This window comes from Pantherophis guttatus, chromosome 7 (genome assembly GCF_059756535.1).
Source record: "Pantherophis guttatus breed Tessera chromosome 7, ASM5975653v1, whole genome shotgun sequence".
Taxonomy (NCBI): Eukaryota; Metazoa; Chordata; class Lepidosauria; order Squamata; family Colubridae; genus Pantherophis; species Pantherophis guttatus.
Window position 1 is genome coordinate 34,731,261 of NC_142069.1, and position 10,786 is coordinate 34,742,046.

The window sequence follows — 10,786 nt, forward strand, 5'->3', positions numbered from 1 at the left end:
CAAAAGAAAGCTTAACTGTATTGGTTGGAAACGTGGAAGAGGCCTTCATCCTTTGGTGGATAGACAATGGCTACAATGATGCTGATGCTGATGATATTTTACTAAATCATCAATTAAAACCATTATCATCTTTACTGTAGGTGTGGCAGCACATAATCACACTAATTGGTTCCAAACCAAATGTTTTGAGGAATACAGTTTTCACCTATCTCCTTCATGGTATCTTTGATATTCCAGGAATACTTGCACCAGAAGAGTATTGACAAGGCTTCCTTCCATCACTAGCATTTCTTCATTTTATCTGGCACAAGCATTGGACTTGGCTTAGATTGGTGTTTTGATTTAATTTGATTTGGTTTGATGAGTGCCACCCATCTCATCTCATGCTGGATGGGGAGTCCCAAATGTAAGTTTATAAAGCACTGGCTTAAATGGGGCACCCACTCAGAATTTGGGGCTGCCAGGATTCTGCCTGTAATGAGCTAATTTCTCCCTTTTGTCCCATAACTGATGAGAAAGGGCTTAGAAGAACTAGCAAAGATAGTTTAACACAAAATATATTGTTAAGGATATTGTTGTGTTACCAACCAGCAGAGTAAGTGCACAGAGAAACGGTACTGAGAGCAATGAATACAATACATACAAACTGGTTTAACAAAGCTTTTACTTTGTAGTGAAAAACAATTGCATAGTCTTTTAGTCAATCCAAGTCTTTAGCCATTCAAATCAATCCAAAGTTACAGATATCTTCTTACCAGACAAACAGCAATTCAACGCTGGTAACAAATCACGATGGTAGCATATCCATCCACGTCAAGCAGCAAGTCAAGCAATGATGAGAGCAGGTCCAACAATGACTATAGCTTGGCTTCCTTCTTATATACAGTTTACACTAGTAATTATCCACTTAAGATAAGTGAAGTCAGCAGTGCAATGACTCATCAGTACAATTATGATAATTGCAGTCAGCATTCAGTCAGCAGTCATTAGTCATTACAATGACTCAGCAGTACAATTACTCAGCATTACATTTAAAGTTACAGAATACATTTAAAGTTATAGAACACATATATTGCCTGGACAACTTGTTAGGTTTACACCATATCCTAACATATATATATATTGAACTGAAACTGATCCTTACCGTTGATCAGCAAATTGTGTAAAATCCAACCAATGGCCCTCAAGAATTACAAATAATTTTAATCCAGCCCCACTGGTGTTGGGTTCCAAATCATAATGTGTTTACTTTTGTGTCAGCCAATTTTGTGAACCCAGACACAATTGAGTCTTACTTGAGTCTAAAGAATTGAGAATAATTAAGTAAAACAAATCATTGATTCATGAATTGTACTAAGTCATAATTCATAATAATCTTATTCATCTGAACAGTTTAGCCTCCTGTGTGAAGGCACCTATTTTAGTTGGCCAGCAATGGTTTATAAATTAGCACAATTTATGTTAGGCAAACCAAAGCTAAAGTAAGTTGTGAAATCATATGAACCAGCCAATGAGGCCTGATGATATTTTGGAACAATTCTTCATTTCCTGTTGATAAATTCACATTCCTAAAATTCAATTATTTTGAAACAATTTGCAGATCATACAACTATAAACATTTTAGTTTCTTTGTTACTTTGGGCTTTGAGTAGTTTTTCCAAGAAGACATAAGGATTTTAACAAATTTTTTCATGTTGAGAAATGTTCTATTAAGTGTTGGATTTCAGTACATTCAACAATAACAGCATTAATAACAGCTCAGCATTTGCTGGCTCAAGGAATCTTTGGCCACTTTAGAAAAGTTTGTTCAGCTAATCGCTTAATCTTACCCAACTATTAAGGCTGATGGATTGGATAGAACCCTGTATGGAACTGAGCACAGAGATGAGAAAATGCTGGGCATTTGGGGTTTCCAGTCATCTTGAGACAAAAATTGAAGGGTTTCCCAGGCTGATGCTTTCCAGATGTGTTAGGCTGCAATTCCCATATTTCTCAGATAGGGTAGCAGGTTAAAGAAAGCCACTCTGGTATATTATAATCCACAAACATGTATACAAGACATGCATACAACATCTTTCACATTTTGCAACATATTTAATTCCCTAAATCCGGGTTGGTGAACCTATGGCACACGTGCCGGAAGTGGCACGCAGAGCCATGTCGCCCGGCATGCGTGGCATCGCCCATTTTTCTTACGGGTTTCCAGGGCACGCATGCGCACCAGCCAACTAGTCTGCTGGTTACTGGTGCGCATGCGTGTGCAACGATCAGCTGGCCTTAATGTCTTAGTGTGCGTGAGCACCGGCCATGCTGTCATTGCCCACATGCAGCCTTGGGACTCCGCCCTTTGCCAGCCAGGAATGCCGCCACCAGTCGCTCCTGTGCACCCGGCTGCCTGTCTGCCTCGTCACCGCCACCATGAGGAAAGACCCCGAAGTTGCGCTGCCTGCAATCCACGTGGTCTGCCGCAGGGGGAGGCCAGGTATGGCTGGCTGGACGCTGCCTGGAGCTGAGCTCGAGGCTGGCAGGAGGAAGAACGTTGCCTCTTAGCCAGCTCGAACTGCTGCCATAGCCTGCCGCCATCCCCTCTCCCCTGCCAGCTCCTCCTGCCACTGCCAGGGAAGCGGCTGTGCGAGAACCGCTGCTGCCAAGGGCGAGGGGGCGGTGGTGGCAAGGATGGGCAGTCGGGTCTTCCCTGTCTCCCCGCCCAAGCAGACTTCTAGCATAGCCCCAGGCCTGCAGAGGGAGGGAGGGAGGGAGGGAGGGAAGCCCCCACCTGCTGCTCCTGCCACCGCCACCTCCTTGCCCCCAGAAAGAGCAATTGTTATGCTGCCGCTTCACCGGCAGCACCAGGAGTAACTGCCGGGGCAGAGAGGGCGGGGGCAGGCTGTGGTGGCAGGCCGTTCTCGCTGGGTAACAGACAGGCTGCTCCTGGAGCAGGCAGGGGAAGGAGAAGCCACCAGCGGGGAGGCAAGCTGCCCCAGGAGGACTGGAGGAGAGCGCAGCTCCTCACTCATGGAGATCCACTGCTGGGGAAATGGTCACGGAAAGCGGTAAGAAATGTGCGAGCCAGGAAGCGGTCATGCTCCCTGGCAGGAGAGGGTTGCACGTTCACTCCAGCAAAGATTTGTGCAACCCTCTCTGGCCAGGGAGCATGACCGCTTCCTGGTCAGCGCACCTCTTACTGAAGCAAACTGCAGCGCTATTATGCAGGGCTCCAAGTGGCTGGAGAAGCGGCAGAAATAGCAGTCAGGGCTGGGCTTTCAGTGGGTAAGCAACGCTGCCTCTTCCGTGGGCAACTTTGGAGAGGGCGGGAGCAGGCTGTGCAAGCAGCCTGTCTCTTAGCTGGCGAGAATGGCTACAGCCTGCCCCCAGCCTCTGTCTCCAAAGTTCCTCACAGCAGAGGCAGCGTTGCTTACCTGCTGAAAGCCCGGGTATAATGAAGTGCTTTGCCAAGGAAAGCAGAGTCTCTTGGGCGAGTGGGAGGCGAGATCTGGCATCGCAGGCATGGGAGACTGACAGCCTTGCAAGCCCATTCTCTCTTGGCTGCTTGGAGAAAACAGCAGAAAGCAGAGGATGAGGAAGTTGGGAAGCCATTAAATGGGATTGAGGGAAGGGAGGGAATGGATAATTCAAGCAGTATATTGGTCTTTCCATACAACGGAAGGAGCAGCAGACTGGGGCTTCAATCCCTTCCCCCAGAGGTCTGGGCCATGCCAGAAGCCCACTCAGGTGGGGAGACAGGGAAGGCCTGGACCGCCTATCCTTGCTGTTTGGACTCCCCCCCATTCCTCCCTCTTCTCCTCCTTGAGTTGGAGCCTCGCGGTGTGGCCGAGATTGAGAAGGGGTGGGATAGAAGCTGCACGGATCCCGCGGCACCGCATGTGTTCCCTGTGCTGCAATGATGAAGTGCTTTGCCAAGGAAAGCTGAGTCTCAGGCTTCTCCTGGAGTAGCAAGGAGAAGGAGAAGCTGCCAGCGGGGAGGCGAGTTGCCCCAGGAGGACTGGAGGAGAGCGCAGCTTCTCACTCATGGAGATCTACCGGTTGGGAAGTGGGCGTGGTAAGAGGTGCGCTGACCAGGAAGCGGTCATGCTCCCTGGCCAGAGAGGGTTGCACAAACCTTTGCTGGAGTGAACGTGCAACCCTCTCCAGCCAGGGAGCATGACCGCTTCCTGGCTCGCGCATTTCTTACCGCTTTCCGCAACCATTTCCCCAGCAGTGGATCTCCATGAGTGAGGAGCTGCGTTCTCCTCCAGTCCTCCTGAGGCAGTATGAGAACCACTCTTGCTAGGGGCAAGGGGGTGGCGGTGGCAGGAGCAGCAGGCCGGGGCTTTCCTCCGGAGGCCTGGGGCTATACCAGAAGTCTTATCGGGTGGGGAGACAGGGAAGCCCTAGACTGCCCTCAAAATAACGACTTTCCAGGCCCAAAACGGGGTGGAGGAGTGCCCGAAGTGCATGTGCAGGGCGCGCATGCGCAATGTGGGGCACATGTGCGGGGGGTCATGTGCGCATGCCCATGTGGGAGGGTTCGCATTGTGTTATGGGTCCTGGCACGCACACGAGCTGTTGCGCGCACACATACACACTTCCAGCACGCAACGAGAAAAAGGTTCGCCATCACTGCCCTAAATGATATTATCTTTTAAAGAAAAGGAAATTGATTTGTGAAACTTGAAAAATGAATTCCAAATATTCTAATAATTTTTCTAATCTTGTTCTATTTCAATTTGTTTATCCTCATTTAACCCATTACCAACATTGGGCAAAAAAAGAGTATTGATGAGATAGTTAGCATTAGAGTTAGCTATCACTGGCATATTGGTAGTCTCTTCACCAAAACTCTGGACAAACTACCTCAACAGTTTTATGCATAAGTATGTATGTGAAGCAATAGAGAAGATAAGGTAGGATGCTATGAGGATACTATAAGTCAAAAATATTCCATCAGCATCAGTTTCTAGGTTGGTCAAAGAAGAGAGAAATAGTCCTTCCATTTGGAAGTATGGGCCCCCATACTTTCGAAAAGCCTAGCTATATACCCCAGTACCAAATGTTTCTACGAGGCCAAGAAATTGATCAGGATTGCATTTCCTCAATCTAATTTTCAGCACAGGTCATCTCGGTATTATACCTTAGAAGATATCCCAAACTTTGTCTAAAAGAGCAGTCCCCCATCTTTTTTTGGCATGAAGGACTGTTTTCATGGAAGACAATTTTTCCATGGACCCCTGGTCCATTTTGCTTGCTCACCCACCAATCACCTCCAGATGTGTAGCCCAGTTCTTAACAGGCCATGGACCAGTATTGATCTGTGGTCCAGGGCAGTGGTGGGTTGCTTCCGGTTCTGTCCAGTTCTATAGAACCAGTAGTAAAATTGGTGGGAGGCTCCACCACCCACCCGGATGCTATAAATGACGATCTGTGCGCACGTCCCCATTGTAAACCAGTAGTAAAGGTAAGTATAACTCACCCCTGGTCCAGGGGTGGAGGACCCTTGATTTAAACATACCTAATACACCTCTCTTCTCTCTGTCATGTCCTCCCAATACATATCAAATCAGTACTGAGCCTGGATAGCTGAGCAGACTAATGCATTGTAATTTAACTCCAGCTGTCTGCAATTAGTAAGTTCGAATCTTGCCAGGCTCAAGGTTGACTCAGCCTTCCATCCTTTCTAAGGTAGGTAAATTGAGGTCCCAGTTTGTGGGGGCAATAAGCTGACTTTGTATAAAATATACAAAAGTATGAAGGCTATTGCTTAACGCATTGTAAGCCGCCCTGAGTCTCCGGAGAAGGGCGGCATATAAATCAAATTTAAAAAAAAAACAAACTTCCATCTAGCATTAAATCCTTGAAAATATCAGCAACTGACCTTCCATTAAAAAGCAAGACTCTTGGACTGAGTCTCCACCTTCACTTCCACCTCCCTTAGGTTACAATCTGAAAGGAAGTGAGGTCCATCAAAAGCCTACCTCTTTCTCCAGCAATACTCAGACAATAGTCTCTCATTGTAGCCACTCCATCAGTTAATGTAGTATTTCCTTTCAGACTATTCCCCATTTCACACACTTCTATATGTTATTTTTTCCCCCAAAGGATTCCCAACGATATTAGGTGACATTAAGAGAAGAGGACGTAGTATGTTATGGGAATATCAAAAGATATTTAATTTAAAACAGGTTCATATACAGGTTTAAACTAGTTGTACTCAGTAATGCATGTTATAGGAACCCCCTAAATACAATTAACTTTCTACTTTATATATTCAGTCTTCGAGGAAAAGTACTAGAGACAAAGAGATGCTGAGTACAGAACTTGCAGCGAAGGTGAACTATGTATAGTCTGAAAACGATTCACATTTATAGTGTCTGAAACAGGCAGAAGTCAAAAAGACCAATTGTGCATCATAATATTGTGATGCAAGCTGTACCCTTAATGCTTGCATGTGATATCACATATTAAAAGGACTGGAGTTTGCATTGTGACATGTCATCGTTTTCCCATTTCTGTCTCCTTGCATACAGCCATGATCAAAAGTAGCACTTCACACTGTTCGGGAACAGAGCTGATATGATATTCATTAAAAAGTATATTTGAAGGTACATAAAATACAAACAGTATTTTGAAGATCTCAAAAAGAGTACTAACTCAAGGCTATGCCTTGACTGTGTTGGGTAGATTTTCCTAAGGGCAGGAAACCAAAAACAGAAGAAAGTTGTTACATTTGTACTGCTACGAATTCTGATGACATGGACAGAAATCATGCTTCACAGTATTTTCCTACTGTGTCAGTTAGTTCAGATTTAGGGTGCTGTATCCACCAGATTCAAATAAGTTTATCCAGAAGGTCTGTTGAACATCTTAATTAAATTGATTTTCAGAGCACAGAATATTCTAGTCTGTTCCTTAAGACCAAAATGGAACCTAAAGTGAAGTTAGATGGAAAGGGACCAAAATACATGTGGACAGAGAAACAAGAAGTTGGATTTCTCTTGTAATATAATCTTCCTGTGGAATCATTTTAGTAGGTGGAGATGGCTCATGTAGACAAGGGATGAGGAACCAATGGCCATCTATATGTTGCTGAATTACAAATGATAGCATTCCTCATTGTTGGCCATGCATACTATAGGTTCCCTGCTCCTGATGTAGTTCACAAGTTTTGAAAAGTTTTGAATATATGCTTCTTTGCTGACACGGTATATTCACAGTGCAGAACTGTAATCCCCTTATGGAATTGGCATCATGCCCTTTTTACAGCTGCTTTTCTTCTGATAAGTCCGTGAAGATTGCTGAAAGATCTCAGTTCATGTTGCATACATACCATACATTTTTCAAAAGATATACTAGTGCCATATCATCATACAAGGATTTAATGATTTCTCTGAGGGCAAAGTATAAAAATATTTTGCTCCAAATGTATTCAACAACTGTATTGCTGGAATGTTGGCCACAACACAACCCATATTCTATTCATAATATTTACATCAATTGCAAATCTTCTAATCTCTTCTATTGGTGCCAAATACATGGTATGTTATGATAGTATGTGGACAGATTGCAGTTGCTTTTCATGTCAACCATTAGCCAGTCTGCATGAGCTATCTTATAATAATAATATGCTTTTTCATATTATTAGATATTTACAGAACAGTCTGCACAAAACATTTTGAATAAGTATGTTTTATTAAGTGCTGCAAAACCCTACCTGCTTATGAACAGTTTCTGCCAGTCCTACCAATGATGAATGAGCAGTTTGATAAAATTTGGCATTTAGCCTTCATGGCTAGCTTTACAGTTTGTACACACACTTTGCATGATGAAAAGCAATGTCCTAAAAAATGGATTCTCTGAACTTCATTCTTATTCTGCATCAGCCTTCTAAGGAATGCAGTGAATAAATAGTATATTGTTCTACCATAATGGACCCCACCCCCCAGCTTTATGTTTCACCCCCTGGGGAGGATACACATAAATTTATCAGTGGCTCCCCAGATACCTTGTAATGTCTCAAACTCAAACTATATCAACTAGAGAGAAGTATGATAAAAGTGGAGTCAAATCAGTGGTGGGTTGCCCCCGGTTCGGACCGGTTCTATAGAACCAGTAGTAAAACCATTGGGAGGCTCCACCTACCGACCTCAATGTCATCAGGAAGCTTCTGCACATGTGAGCACGTGCACGTGGCCCCATTGCGAACCAGTAGTAAAGGTAAGTAGAACCCACCCCTGAGTCAAATATGTGGATAACGTCTGTGAACCTTTGATTAAAGCTTAACTTCTATCCTCAAGACTTAACACCACTGATTCTTCACAACAATCTTCAATCCATGTGGATCAAGGTTATTGAATCTAATCTTTTAAATCTAGGCTACTCTGCTTCCTTAGTTTTTAAAATGGAATACGATCAGGTGAAACAAGGAAAGGATAAAGTATCTGTTTAATTCATACTTGTAGGTGGATTGTCGGGTTTTTTGACAAATAGGAAGCAACAAGTGAAGCTAGGGAAATTTACATCTACTGGGCAAATGACCACAGGCACTCCTCAGTGTATGTGCTCAGTGTGCACACTTTCCATTGCTCTTCTCTCTATATACGAATGACTGCACCTCGATGGGAACTCTCTGTTAAAGTTTGCAGACAATACAACAGTCATTGGCTTCATTCGAGATGGTGATGAGTCTCCATATAGACGGGAGGTTGAACAACTGGCCCTGTGGAACAACCATAACAATCTGGAGCTGAACATGCTTAAAACTGTAGCTATGAGAATGGATTTTAGGAGGCACTCCTTTATTTTACTACCTCTTACTATATTCGACAGCACAATATCAGCAATAGAGTCCTTCAGGTTTCGGGGTTCTATAATTTCCCAGGACTTGAAATGGACACTTAACATTAAAACCATCAGTGAAAAGATACAACAAAGAATGTTCTTCCTGCATCACTTCAGGAAGTTCAGACTGCCCCAGCAGCTGTTGATACCGTTTTATTGAGTCTGTCATTTGTACTTCTGTAACTGTCTGGTAAGAAACAGGACAGGTACAGATTCCAACGGATAGTTAAGACTACAGAAAGAAGAATTACAACCAGTCTGCCTTCCTTAGAAGACCTGTATATTGTGTGGGGCAGAAGGAGGGCTGAAAAGATATCTGCAGACCCATCACATCTGGGACATAAACTGTTTCAATTCCTCCCCTTGGGATGGCACTATAGGACATTGCAGGGTTAGGGTTAGGGTTAGGGTTAGGGTTAGGGTTAGGGTTAGGGTTAGGGTTAGGGAGACATGGGGAGTTTTTTCCCTTGGGCCATCACTCTGCTGAACACATAATTTCACAGTGCTGTCTAATGTCATATTACCCATTTAATATGACTGTAATATTATTATTTATCCTTCTATTATCTTCTTTACTCCCCCCTCTTATTGGTATTTGTAGAAATGTTTTTCTTCATTGCTCCTTTTATGGGCACATCAGAACCAGATTCATACTACCTGTTTAGTAAATATTGTAGCTGCCCAGATTTTACCTATGCGCAGATGCTGCTTGTAAACTATTTGTTACAGCACATGTTGTGCAGCAGCACAGAAGAGCCATCACACCCCGATGAGCCAATCTTCCACGATGCATTCTTTGTAACTAGTGGTATAATTCATTTAAATTTTAGATATCACTTTGTTGACACCAATAGTTTTAGATACCAATTTTACATGTTATAGTATTTAATATATTATTAGTTTTTTCATTATAATTTAATATAGGCTGCATCTTATAAATGTAGTTATATAGACCTCACTTATAGATGTTAGTTGGATTTTTTACAAATATATTTTAACACCTATCTTAAACTTTATTTTATCACTTATACTAGTCTATGATCGCAGTATAGTGGTTATAGTGGTCTCTGACCAAAATCAGTTCAACTTTCCTTCAGAGTTGAATTGAAGGAAAGAATTCAGATTGTAGTGGACAGTATATATTACCTAATGACATGACTGACTCCAGTTTTGGTGCTGTACCCATTTCTTTAACGCTAATAAACATACCACATCAGCATGCTATGATATAATTGAATGTGTCCCTGGGTGTTTTATGTAATCTTAACGATGGGGGATGACTAATCTTATTGCTTGATTTGGAATATGAAACAAACAACATTATGTCTCTTCGGTCATACGCATCTGGATACTTTCAAGAACTAATGGATTTAATTTCAGGGGGCTGCCTTTTAATACCATACTGAAAGCTAAGGGCTCTTAAACACTAGACCTACTGAAGTGCCTGGATGAAGTTGTAAAAATCAGTACCTATTAGTATTAGTGTATAATAGGATCAGCAACTTTTCAGGATAGACAAATAATAATAAAAATCTAGAATTCCTAAAACTGCAGGGACCAGTCAAAGCAGTTGTCAGGAATCAACACCAACTCAAAGGCATAGCCAAAAAACAAAACAATTTCACCAGAGATCATCAATCCTGTGAGATTTTGACAATCTTGTCCCATTCTAAATCCTTGCACAGTCTCATGTAAGAACCACAAAAGAAGAAGATTTGGTTATCTTTTGAGATTTCATCTACTTTTACACTTTAAAAAATATATTTAAAATTTAGAGACTGTCCTAGATATAGGGCATCATGAGGATACAGTGCTGTTGACTCCTTTATTTCATTCATAAATATTCTAAAGTTACAACCAACACAAAGTATTTTATTAGATATATTAAATTCTAAGGAAGTGTGTACAAATATGCACTTTCATGTCTGACAAAATAGCACACAAAAAATAT